This window comes from Ambystoma mexicanum, chromosome 5p (assembly GCF_040938575.1).
Source record: "Ambystoma mexicanum isolate Mex_15411 chromosome 5p, UKY_AmexF1_1, whole genome shotgun sequence".
NCBI lineage: Eukaryota > Metazoa > Chordata > Amphibia > Caudata > Ambystomatidae > Ambystoma > Ambystoma mexicanum.
The window spans coordinates 1,363,270,037-1,363,282,904 of NC_090930.1; the positions used below are offsets into that span (position 1 = coordinate 1,363,270,037).

Below are 12,868 nucleotides of genomic sequence, written 5' to 3' on the forward strand. Positions count from 1 at the left end.
GCACCAGGACTGGCACCATGAGGGCTTTTGAAGAGGATGCCAGGCTCTAGAGGCCCGAGTCCTGACTCCACCTGGCCAATGGGTTTGCCAGAGGGGGTTTTGGGCGAGGGTCATGACAGCACTCCCCCCTAAGTCCCCTCCCATGGTGTTCCTTCTGTCTGGCCCAGGTTTGGTTGGGAAGTTCCGATGGAATTTCCTGATTAGACGTGGTGCGTGAATATTCTCACTGGGCTCCCAGGATCTATCTTGTGGTCCAAATCCTTTCCAATCGACGAGATAATATAGCTTGGTCCTAGAGTATTTAGAATCCAAGATATCTTTGACTGCGAATTCTGGTTCTCCGTCAACAAGTATGGGCTTAGGTGGTGTCCCAATCCATGTGCCGGGCTGCATTGGTTTCAGGAGGGACACATGGAATACCGGGTGGATGTGTAGATTAGGTGGTACATCCAGTTTCACGGCTGCTGGGTTGATAATTGCCTTAATGGTATAGGGTCCTAAGAATCTGGGATGAAAGGTCTGGGTTCCCTTGATGGGTACGAATTTAGCGGCTAACCAAACTTTGTCTCCGACTTGATAATCAGGGGCCTTTTTCCGGTGTTGATCGGCGAATCTCTTTTGTTTTTCTTTGGCATGAATAAGGTGTTCCTTTTCCCTTTTGAAAGCCTGAGTAATGGTTGTGTGTAGAGTCTTTACCGCTGGCATTTCCAAGCTGGCTGAAAGGTCTAGTTCAGAGGTAGGTGGATGTCTGCCATAAATGGTATAGAAGGGCGTTTGTCCCGTGCTTGAATGCAAAGAATTGTTATATGCATATTCGGCTATCCATAGTAGGTCTTTCCAATTCCTTTGTTCGTGGTGCAGCATGCACCGTAAATATTGCTCGAGTGTCTGATTGGTTCTCTCGGTTTGGCCGTCCGTTTGGGGATGGTGACTGGTAGATAGCCGAACGTCGATCTGCGCCATTGCACAACATTTTTTCAAGAAGTTTGAAACAAAGTGGCTGCCTCGATCAGTGACCAGAACCGAAGGGAAGCCATGCAGCTTAACCACGCCCTCCAGGAACACTTTTGCTAAAGTGGCTGCGTCTGGGAGGCCTTTGAGAGGAATAAAATGGGCCACCTTCGAGAATAAGTCCACAACTACAAGGATGGTGTTGAACCCTTGGCTTGGAGGTAGATCAGTGATGAAGTCAAGGGAAAGAGTGTGCCATGGAACTGGAGGAATGTCCAATGGTTGTAGGAGACCAGATGGTTTTTGTTTCTGTGATTTATTTTGTGCTCAGACACCGCAGGACTGAATATACTGAATGATGTCCTTACGCCAGGAAGGCCACCAAAAGTTCTCTTTCACCTTAGCTAGGGTTTTGGCGATCCCAGGATGCCCTTCGATCAGTGAATCGTGATAGTTTGAAATAATATGCAGTTGTAATTCTTTATTGGGTACATATAGGCGATCCCTAAAAAAGGGTAGATGGTCCTTGAGTTTGCCATGCGAGGTAGGCATCAGGATTCATTGTCCGTTGGATTTCTTTTCGTAGTTCTGCTTGTGTTAAGGCTGTCGTGATACCCAACAGTTTGTCTTCAGGTATAATAGGTACTGGGTCTGGAGTTGTATATACTATTACATCTATACCCATGCGAGATAAGGCATCCGCCTTTTCGTTTCTGACTCCTGATCGAAATGTGATTACATAATCATATTCGGCGAAGAAAAGGGCCCACCGTAATTGGCGCGAGGACTGGGCCTTGGCTGTTTTGAGATATTGCAGGTTTCGGTGGTCTGTGATGACTGTAATGGTGTGTCTGGCCCCCAGAAGGTAGTGCCTCCAGGCTTTAAAGGCGGATTTGATAGCCAGGAGTTCCTTGTCCCTGATGGCATAATTAATCTCTGGAGGTGAGAACTTTTTCGACCAGAAGGCCACAGGATGTAGCTGGCCGGTTTCCGGGTCTCTCTGTGAAAGGACAGCCCCCATTGTGAGACTGGACGCATCAGTTTCAACGACATAAGGGAGGTCTGGACGAGGATGTCGCAGGATTGGAGCAGAGGTAAATCTTCGTTTAAGTTCCTGAAAGGCTTCTTCTGCTTCTTCGGTCCAAGCAAACATTTTATTGTTTTTTCGTAATAGTACTGTGATTGGGTGCACAACCTGAGAGAAGTCTGGGATGAACCAGCAGTAGAAGTTCGCAAAGCCCAGCATGCTTTGTACCCCTTTCAGAGACGTCGGTGAAGGCCATTTCAGAATGGCATCTACCTTGTGCACATCCATTCTGATGCCTCCAGGAGTAAGGATAAAACCAAGAAATTCTACTTCGGTGACGTGAAAAAAACATTTTTCAAGCTTTGCAAACAAGCGATGTTGACGGAGCTTGGTGAGGACTGAACGAACGTGCCTGACATGTTCTTGTTCCGAGGCTGAGTATACTAAGATGTCGTCTATGTACACTAAGGCGCACACATCAATTAACTCCCTTAAGACGTAATTCATGAAATATTGGAATGCCGCAGGAGCGTTGCATAACCCGAAGGGCATGACTTGATGTTCAAACAAGCCGTACTTAGTACGGAAGGCGGTTTTCCATTCATCTCCTTTTCTAACTCGGACCAGGTGGTATGCTCCTCGAAGGTCCAATTTGGTATAAATCTGGGCATCTTTAACTTGGTCTAGCATCTCAGGGATAAGTGGCAAGGGGAAGCGGTTCTTCACGGTGATCTGGTTCAATGCGCGGTAGTCAATACAGGTTCTCAAGTCTCCTTCCTTTTTCGGTACGAAGAACAAAGGACTGGCTGCGGGGGACTTCGAAGGACGGATAAATCTGTACTTGTCTAAATAGGATTTCAAATGAAGGTTTTCTGGTTCTGTGAGAGTGTAGATCCTGCCGCAAGGGATTTGTGCACCAGGAACAAGGTTGATCTGACGGTCATAGGGCCTGTGCGGCGGCAATGTATTGGCTTAGTCCTTTCAGAAAACATCCTGGAAATCATGGTATTCACTTGGCAAGGTATTAGTTGCTCCCAGGGTTGATACTGTCGCTCCGGGAGTCATGGGGATACAGACGTCGGGTTTCTCCTCTTGGTACTAGCAGGCAGGGGAGCAGTCACCAGAGAAGGTTAATTTTCGTGCCCGCCAGTCTATCAAAGGGTTGTGAGAAACCAACCATGGCATCCCTAGTATCAGCCTGAACTGAGGTGCTTTGATAATATCGAATGAAATAGACTCTCGATGTCCGTCCTGGCACAGCAAGGTTACCCTGGCTGTGCACTGGGTTAATGGTCCGGAAGCCATTTCTGTCCCATCCACGGTGGTTACCTTGTCCATAGTTGGCTTAGAACACAAAGGAAGCCCCATCTCTGCTGCCAGTTCTTGATCAATATAATTTCCAACTGCTCCGCTATCGATGTATGCTTCAATGGCATGCATTCTTGACGACTGTTGGTGGTTAATTAAGATCACTGGTATTGAAAAGTGCGAGGTCAGCAACCCTTTCTCCTCACTCGACAAACTGACCTCTACGTTTGTCGAGCTTGGTAGTTTTTCGATTCCCTAGCTTCATCCTTCTCTGTGGCCCGACTGTTCTTCTTGGGGGTTTTACTGGACAGTCCTTCAGGAAATGTCCTGGTTTCCCACAATACAAACAAAGCTGCTGTTGTCTTCTTCTGTCCCGCTCTTGTTTTGTAAATGGAGGCCGTATCCCTCCAATCTGCATGGGTTCTACAGCATTTTCAGGTACACGGGGTGTGTTTTCCCTTGGTTGAACATACATGGTCCGAGGGTCTGTCTTAGACCGGTCTGCCTTTCGGTCCTGCAACCGGTGGTCGAGCTGCTCGACCAGATTTATGAATTCTGCACAGTCTCTGGGTGGATCAACCACCTGGGCTAAGATTAATTCGCCTCGTACGCCTCGATGGAATAACGTGGTTCTTTTGTTTTCTGGCCACCTAGCTCCGGCAACCAGTCTGTCGAAGGTAGCAATGTACGTTAACAAGTCCCGATTCCCCTGCCGGAGGGACAAGAGTTCATTGTCTGCTGCTTGTTCCTGGGTATGGTGAGCAAAACGTTTTTCCATTTCTCTGTGGAACCCCCAAAGTCATATAATAGAGGATTGTCATGGGTTACCAACGGCACCGACCAATCTGCTGCACTACCACTCAGGTATGATAAAACAAAAGCTACCCGAGCTTGGTCGTTTGGAAATGCTCCAGGCCTACAAAGAAAATTAAGGCGGCACTGATTGATGAATGCTGCATACTTCTGTGGGTCACCTGAGAACTTTTCTGGTGGTGCCAGGGGCACTGTTCCAGGTAACGCGATCTGTACCGGAGTGGGTGGTATGGCGGGGTTTTGCATCGTTGGATTGCTTCCAGGTAGAGGCGTCTGTCCTGCCTGTGATTGCAAGCATTGCCTGCTAATCTCTTCAGTGCGTTCTTTGGTCACTATTAGGTCTCTCCGGAGGGCATTAGTCTCTTGTCGGGCAGAATGAACCTCAGCACGAAGCTCTCCTAGTAATTGGGCCAATTGGTCCATTTCTGATGTCTCCATGACGCCCAGATGGATTTGTTATGGTAGGCTTCGTGTTCTGTTACGCTCACCTGGTATCCACAGGAACGCCACCCAGCCGGTTACTCGCTGGTATGCTTCTCAGCTTTGCCCTGATGTGGTCTGCAGGGAAGGTTCTGAAAATACAGGAGGACTGTGTTCAAGACTGACCGACTCGGGTAAGTATCCTCCCTCCATTCCCGTATAATTTCAGTCCCTCTGGTGCCCTCTCCTCACCTTGTGGTAGAATTAGGCGTGCTCTCCGTCCTGCCTTCTTTGCAGGGGCGCGTTGTCTTTCATGGGCGAGTCCGGTCCAGTTACTTCACTGACGCCGGCCCGTTTGATATTGTTCAGGTAGGTCTTATTGCTGTTCTTTAGTTTTGTTGCTATCCTGCATACCTTTCTTTGTTTAAAATGTCTTTTTTTTCTCCCTTAGGTATGCGGAGCTTCAGGGGGGCGAACTGGCTTGATTGAGCCCTGCTGGTAAATGATGGCGCGTTAAGAGCACTATGATGCGGTAAGTAAGCGCTATGCACAGCCCTGCGACGTCTTGCCTTTGCTAACTTGTGTTTTCCTTCCTCGTAGGTCGCGGTGTTCTTCAGCGCGAGTGGAATGTCCGGAGTGGTGCCAGCTGAGATGTGACCAGCCAGGTAAGCCTTTTGAGCAGTTCGTAATTTGTAAATGTCTCTACTGCTTTCTTTAATGTTGCCTCTATCTTCCTCTTTCAGGTCGTTCTGTCCGGGAGGCGTGCAGATTCGAGGAAGCTGTTCTCAGTAGCTGCGAGTGTTTAAAGATGAAGACTGCAGGTACGATGCTGCTGCTAATGATGTTCCTTTTGTCTCCTTGCAGGTTCTACTTCTCCGAGGTTCGAGGGAATAGCTGGACACGGTGAGCGTCACGTTGCAAGCTGCAAAGTAACGCGAAGCATGTTGTATTGCTCGGGTGTGGTTTAAATAGCCCCAACAAAATAGTCCAGGTAAAGTAGTCCCTAGGCTACCACACCCAAAACACTAGACCACATAGCTTGGTTCTTACGAACCAAGCTATGTGGATGCCTCCATGTTGTCTGACAATATAATAAAGTAGTTCCCAGCACATTGTTTTTCATGGTGTATGAGCCTGGCACCATACGCGCCAGGACTGGCCCCATGAGGGCTTTTGAAGAGAATGCCAGGCTCTAGCGGCCCGAGTCCTGACTCCACCTGGCCAATGGGTTTGCCAGCGGGGGTTTTGGGCGAGGGTCGTGACAAAGTTTAAAAAAAACTGGCATCAACAGATGGGAAAGGAAACCACTATAAACCCAAGAGATATAATCCTGATGAAAAAGTATAGCGAAGGATGAAACAACAAATGAACAACGCATTAGACTCCTGTCATGGAACGTCAGGGGGTTGGTCAACCCAATCAAAGCCAGGAAAATCCAAGCATATGCCAACAGGCATAAGATAGACATTCTTCTACTACAGGAGACCCATGCCACCGAACGTACATCCGGCGCTCTAAGTCGCTCCTGGGGTCCACAAATATTTGCGACAGACTACTAGACGCAAGCAAGAGGGTTAAGGAACAAGTTACTTACCTGTAACTGTTGTTCTCCAGCATGGGTCTGGCATGGATTCACATGCTCATGAATATTCCCCGTCATCAGGCTGGGAATCCTCGGTAAAGAAAAACCAGTATCAGTTTCGTTTCTGATCTGTCTTTCGTAGTAGTAACCAATCACTGATCTCTGCGTCATACTGACCACAGCCAATGACTGCCCTCTACCTAAGCCCCGCCTCTGGCAGCCATCTTCAGATTTGGTAGCACGTGAAGTGGCAGTATGACCAAGTGAAGAGCTGCAGAGGGGTAGGCGGGAGGGTTCGCATGTGAATCCATGCCAGACCCATGCTGGAGAACAACAGTTACAGGTAAGTAACTTGTTCCTTCTCCAGCATGGGGTCTGGCATGGAATCACATGCTCATGAATATAAGAATAAATAGCAGTACACACATGCACAACCACGGGGGGTGGCAAAAGGCTCAACATCAAGCAATACAAAAAACTCAACATTAAGCATCTCTTACCTCCTCACCAGGCTCACCTTAAGCGAACAGGTTGCGCAGCACTGCTTGGCCGACCCTGGACTCCTCTCTGGAATCCCGATCGACGCAGTAGAATCTCGTGAAGGTGTGCGTCGACCTCCACGTAGCCGCCCTGCAGATGTCCAGCAGGGGCACACCAGATAAGAACGCCGTAGTAGCAGCGATCGCTCTGGTCGAATGGGCTCTCGGACGGCCTGGCAGCGGTCGGTTAGCCAACCGGTGGCGGTGCATGATGCAGCCGGAGAGCCATCTGGAAATAGAAGACTTCGAGAGATCCTTCCCTTGATTCACAGGTCCAAAGTTCAAGAACAGCTGTGATGTCCTCCGGAAACTCTTCGTGCGGTCCACGTAGAACTTCAGCGCTCTAGCCACATCCAGCAAGTGCAAAGTCCTCTCGGCCGGCGACGAAGGAGACGGAAAGAAAACAGGTAACACCAGGGGCTCGTTAAGATGGAAGTCCGACGGCACCTTGGGCATAAAGGAGGGGTGCGTCCTAAGCACCACCCTCGAGGCATGGAAAGTCAAGTACGGTGCTTTGCAGGATAGGGCCTGGATCTCTCCCACTCGTCGTGCGGAGGTAATGGCCACCAGGAATGCAGTCTTCCACGACACAAACTTCATCGGTGCGGAGTGCATCGGCTCGAATGGGGGCCCCATGAGCCTGGTCAGCACCACGTTAAGTTCCCACGCCGGGGCCGGGGCCTTCACCGGCGGGAACGACCGGAACAGTACTTTCATAAACTCTTTTACCAGTCGATGGGACCACAGGGACGTCCGTCCTGTGGTTCTGGTGTATCTGGGAATCGCCGCTAGATGAATCTTAATGGAGGCATGGGCTAGCCCAGCCTTTGCCAGCGATAGCAGGTACGGCAGCACTTGAGGGGCCGTAATCCGTAGGGGGTTGATCTTCTGTGCTCGGCACCAGATAGAGAACCTCTTCCACTTATGACCGTAGCATTTGAGAGTCGAGGACGCCCTGGCCTTTGCAAGAACCTCTCTGCAATCGGCCGGTATATCGTAGCCTCCAAACTCTAGCGCTGCAGGAGCCAAGCCTGCAGGTTCAGCGACGCCGGGTCGTGGTGGAAGATGGCGCCTCCTTCTCTGGAGAGAAGGTCCGCGTCCGCCGACAGCTTGATGGGAGGGGACGTTGACAAGTCCAGAAGGTCCGGGAACCAGATCTGCCTCGGCCACGCCGGTGCGACGAGGATCATCCTGCACCGGGACCTCTTGAGCTGGTTGATGAGTCGAAGCAGCAACGGCAACGGAGGGAACGCATACAGGTATAGGCCGTCCCAGGGGAACGAGAACGCATCGCCCATGCTTCTCGGCTGGGGAAACCTGCTGGCGAACCTCTTGCACTTCGAGTTCGTCGCTGTTGCGAACAGGTCAATTTGGGGTTTGCCCCATCGTCGGAAGAGTTGATCCACCTGATCTTGGCGCAGTTCCCACTCGTGACACGCGCGCAGCTCCCTGCTGAGCGAGTCGGCGATGGTGTTTCTTTCTCCTGCCAGGTGGAAGGGAACCAGGAACATCCCCTGGGCGACCGCCCAGTGCCACAGATCCTGTGCCTCCTTGGATAGGGCTGGGGATCTGGTGCCTCCCTGCTTCCGTATGTAAAACATTCTTGTGGTGTTGTCCGTGAAGATCCGCACCACCTTGCCCTTGAGCGACGGGAGGAACGATTTGAGAGCCCAGAACATGGCTCGGAGTTCCAGGACGTTGATGTGCAGGAGCCTCTCCTCCGGGAGCCAGAGGCCTCTTGCGTGGAGATCTCCGGTGTGGGCGCCCCAACCTTCCAGGGAGGCGTCCGTCGTCACCGTCTCCTGGTACGCCGGCGTCTGAAAGTCCTTGCCCACCGTGAGGTGCGCTCCAACGCCCCACCACTGAATCGCCCCCCGGAACACCTCGTTGAGGGGGACCCTGTCTTCGAAGGTGCCCGTCGCCTGCATCCAACGGGCGTCGAGAAATTCTTGAAGAGGGCGCATCCGTAGTCTGCAGAGGCGCACCAGGTAGATGCAAGAGGACATCATCCCCAGGAGGGACTTGATGGACCTCACCCTGGCCACGTCCGTGGCTAGCAGGCGCTGCACTTTGCCTAGAATGGTCTTCGTCCGTTCTTCCGACGGTGCCGCCAGGCGCCTCACCGTATCGAGCTTCGCTCCCAGAAACAGGGCCACCTGCGACGGCACCAGGTGGGACTTTGGGTAGTTTATGGCGAATCCCAGGTCTGTGAGTAGCTGGACGGTCGTTGCAGTGTGTTCGACTGCGAGTTCCCTCGTCCTTGAGCGGATGAGCCAGTCGTCCAGGTAGGGGTAGACGTGAATCCCCTGCAGGCGCAGCCGCGCCGCCACAGGTGCTAGGCACTTGGTAAAGACCCTGGGGGCCGACTTCAATCCGAACGGCAGTGCTCTGAATTGGTAGTGGCGTCCCTGGACGACGAACCTGAGGAACTTTCGGTGACTTTTGAGGACGGGAACGTGGAAGTATGCATCCTCCAGGTCCGACGACGATAGAAAGTCGCCTTCCTCCAGCTGTCCCAGTACGTGCTGGAGGGTGACCATCCTGAACTTTTGTGACCTGATGTATTTGTTCAAACGACGAAGGTCCAGGATGGGGCGCCAGCCGCCCGTCTTCTTCCTGACGAGGAAGTACCTTGAGTACACCCCGGAGCCCCGGAGCCTCTTCGGGACAAGCTCGATGGCGCCTTTCTTGAGCATCGCCCGTACTTCCAACAGCAGTTGCGGGACGCGATTTTCCTTCCTGGCCACAGGTGGAACGTGAGGGCACTTCTTCAGAAATTCGATAGAGTGTCCTCTTGCCAGGGTATCCAGCACCCAACGGTCCGTGGAGACGGACTTCCACACGCCGACGAAATTCGTCAGCCGGCCTCCCACCGGGGTGCTTCGGTGGGGGCCCGAGACCACGGCCGGTTCAGTCCTGCTTGGAGGTGGTGGCCTTGCCACCCTGGCCACCTTGCCGACGGCAGCGAGGCGCTCCCTGCTTGCCGCGACCCCTGTAGGCCTCCTGAGACGAGGAGTGTGCCGCCTGGCGGTAGGACGACGAGCCACCGCTGGATCCCTTGGAGGCACCCTGTCTGCCTCCGGAGCTCCGAAAGGGCCGTCGTTGCTGAAGGGCTCCTAGGGCCCGGGCCGTCTCTGTGTCCGTCTTTATGGCTTGGAGGGATTCGTCCACCGCCTTCCCGAACAAGTTGCTGCCGTCGAACGGCATGTCCAACACCCTGGTCTGGACGTCCTGACGGAAGTCGGTCGCCCGGAGCCAACCCCGTCTTCGTAGGCAAACACCGTTGCCCAGCTGGCGGAACCCGGAATCGGCAATATCGGTTGCCACTGTTATGGCGTGGTCCGACGCCACCTCACCTTCTTGAAGTATTTCCAGGGCCTCGGACCTCTTGTCGTCCGGTGGGAAGTCCAATATGGGGGCCAGCTTAAACCAGAGCTCTCTGTCGTAACGGGCCACGATCGCCAGGGCGTTGGCCGCTTTGATCGTCGTCGCCGCCGACGAAATGTCCAGCCGCCCCATGGCGTCCAACTTCTTTCCCTCGCCGACCGGCAGGGAATTCGACGTCAAGGCTCCTGACCCCGCCGCTTTCTTCTTTGCCACCGCCGAGACGACCGAGTCTGGCGTTGGCTGGGCCCTGAGGCACAGGGGAGCGGTTTCGGGGACCCGGTACTTCTTCTCGTACCGGTCCCGTTTGGCTGGTGCCGTGGAGGGGTTCTTGAGAACCGACAGGCCCTCCTCCTAGATGTCATTGATTAGAGGCACCGCGATGACAGTCTTCCTCTTGGCCTCCCGGCGCTGATAGAGGAAACCTTCCTTTTTCTGCTCCTCCGGGCAGAGCTGGAACAATTCGGACGCCCTGGCGATCATGGCGTGGAATGAGCCAATCTCGTTGGGCGGCGAGGCCCGTGCGACGGGAGATGGGAGACCCGTTCCGTCGTCGTCGCCCTCAGAACCCGTCGTCGAGCCCATCGCACCGTCATCTCCCGACTCATGGGAGGATGAGGAGGGAACTGTAGGCGTTACGTGGGCGAGTGGAGGAGAGGGTTGGGTCCTCTGTCGTTTGTTCTGAGGACTTCCCGACGGACCAGGTTGCGGGTCCTCCGGCCTGGGCCGTGGGAATCTCGTCCTTATCTCAGAGCATAAGGACTGGATCGCAGACAAAATGGCTGCCGAGCCATCCTGAGGCCTAGGTTCCGACTGCGCCGGAAGGGAAGGCTGCTCTTCCTTGCCTTCCTCGGTTATCTCCCGAGGAGCTTCCTTACGGGATCGAACCTTCTCGAATTGGACTTCGAGGTTCCTCACGGCCTCTGTCAGTTCCTCCTCCGAGGCTGACTCCATCATGGTGGCCATGACGATTGGCTGAAAAGAGGATTCCCTCCTTGGCAGCAGGGAAACTTTAGTCCCGGAGGCAGTCTCTGCTGGCGGGGTCTCTGCCGGCTTGGCCAGAGTCGCCGCGATCACCTCGATAGAGTCCTTTGCCTGCTGGGTAGGGGCCTTCACCACCTTAGGTGCGTCCCGGGCCTTCTCCTTAGGGGGAGGGGCGACGCCTCGCTCCCCCTCTTCTGAGATCGGACGGGGCTTCTCCCGAAGCTTACTCGGGGTCTTGGACTTCCTCTTCCCCGAACCGGAGCGCTGGCTCGTGGTCGACGGTGCCGGGGAAGGCGCGCCCTGCCTGGCGACCGAAGAGCCCGACCTTTCGGTGCTCCCGGAGCCAGCGGACTTGCGGTGCTTGGCCTGGTGTTGGGCCCCCGTCGCCGGGGTGCCCGCACAGGACTTAGAAGCCCGCTCGGACCCTTTCTTCTTCTTCTCACCCGTTGAGCCCTTCTCCAACCAGCTGGTGAGACGGGATTGACGGTCCCTCATGGTCTGCTCCGACAAGTTCCTGCAGAACTGGCAGTCCTTCTCTACATGTGTCTTGCCCCCATGAAGACAGTAGAGGCATCGCAAATGTTCGTCTTCCTTAAACACATTCTGCAGCCCACATCCAGGGCAGCTGCGAAACAGCTTGGGTCCGGGTGACAAACTCGCGTCCTGGGCCATCTCGAAGTAGGCCGCGAATCTTCTGGAATCCTCCAAGAAGTTGATTCGACAAAATCTTCACCCTTGAGGGGCGTAGGAAAATCCCGTAACGGGTTGCCGTTAACGGGAGTAGAAACGGTGGAGCTTGAGGCTCGATTAACCGAAAAAATGTGAAAATTCACCTGAAAAAGCGCGAAACACGCAGTAAAAGCTCGAGAGCTAAGCACGAGGACTCCCAACACTTGAACGTGCGGTAAAAATCTGAAGATGGCTGCCAGAGGCGGGGCTTAGGTAGAGGGCAGTCATTGGCTGTGGTCAGTATGACGCAGAGATCAGTGATTGGTTACTACTACGAAAGACAGATCAGAAACGAAACTGATACTGATTTTTCTTTACCGAGGATTCCCAGCCTGACGACGGGGAATATTCATGAGCATGTGAATCCATGCCAGACCCCATGCTGGAGAATGACAGCGATCCACCACAGAATAGGCTTCCAGGTGTTAAAAAGCAAGGTGGATACTGAAGGCAGATTCGCAATACTTTGGGGAACAATTCAAGGATAAGAAGTAATTATAGTCAACACTTACGGCCCCAACATAGACTCTCCCGAATTCTACCAGCAAATAATTGCATTAATAATGGCAACAGATGATGCAAGAGTGATTTGGGGAGGCGATTTCAACACCATCCTCGACCATCAACAGCTCAGAGGGCAGATTCAAAGGCAGCAACCACCATCAAGCAAGCCATGGCAATGCTACCGCTTTTAAATGCATGGAGAGAACTGCACCCACTTACCAGAGAGTATACATTTCACTCACATGTGCATGGATCGAGTTCCCGCATTGATTACTGGCTTTGCTCTACTGACAGTACCCTGACACAAAGGAATGCACAATATTACCCCAAACCCTATCAGACCATTCCCTGATTGTCTTGGTGATCCATAAAGGGGTACCCACACCAACCCATCGCACATGGAGAATGCCCCCGACCTCCTGCGAGACGAATCCTTACATGAGCAGCTGAGGATCGAGGTGTCCGAGTTCTTCAAGCACAACCGGGACTCCGTTAGTTCACAACCCACAATCTGGGAAACCTTCAAAGTGTGGCTTTGTCGCGCCTTGAAACACTTGTGTATAGACGCGTTACAAATGCCATATCATATCATACCATATCATATCATATCATATCAGGGGACACATG

General features: G+C 53.1%; 1 protein-coding gene across 1 annotated transcript in view; it reads right to left on the bottom strand.

The window, feature by feature from the left end:
• The window catches only part of DNAH5 (dynein axonemal heavy chain 5), a 4,235,244-nt gene that overhangs the window by 3,376,075 nt on the left and 846,301 nt on the right, over positions 1 to 12,868 (bottom strand). The gene's annotated exons all lie outside the window — the stretch shown is intronic.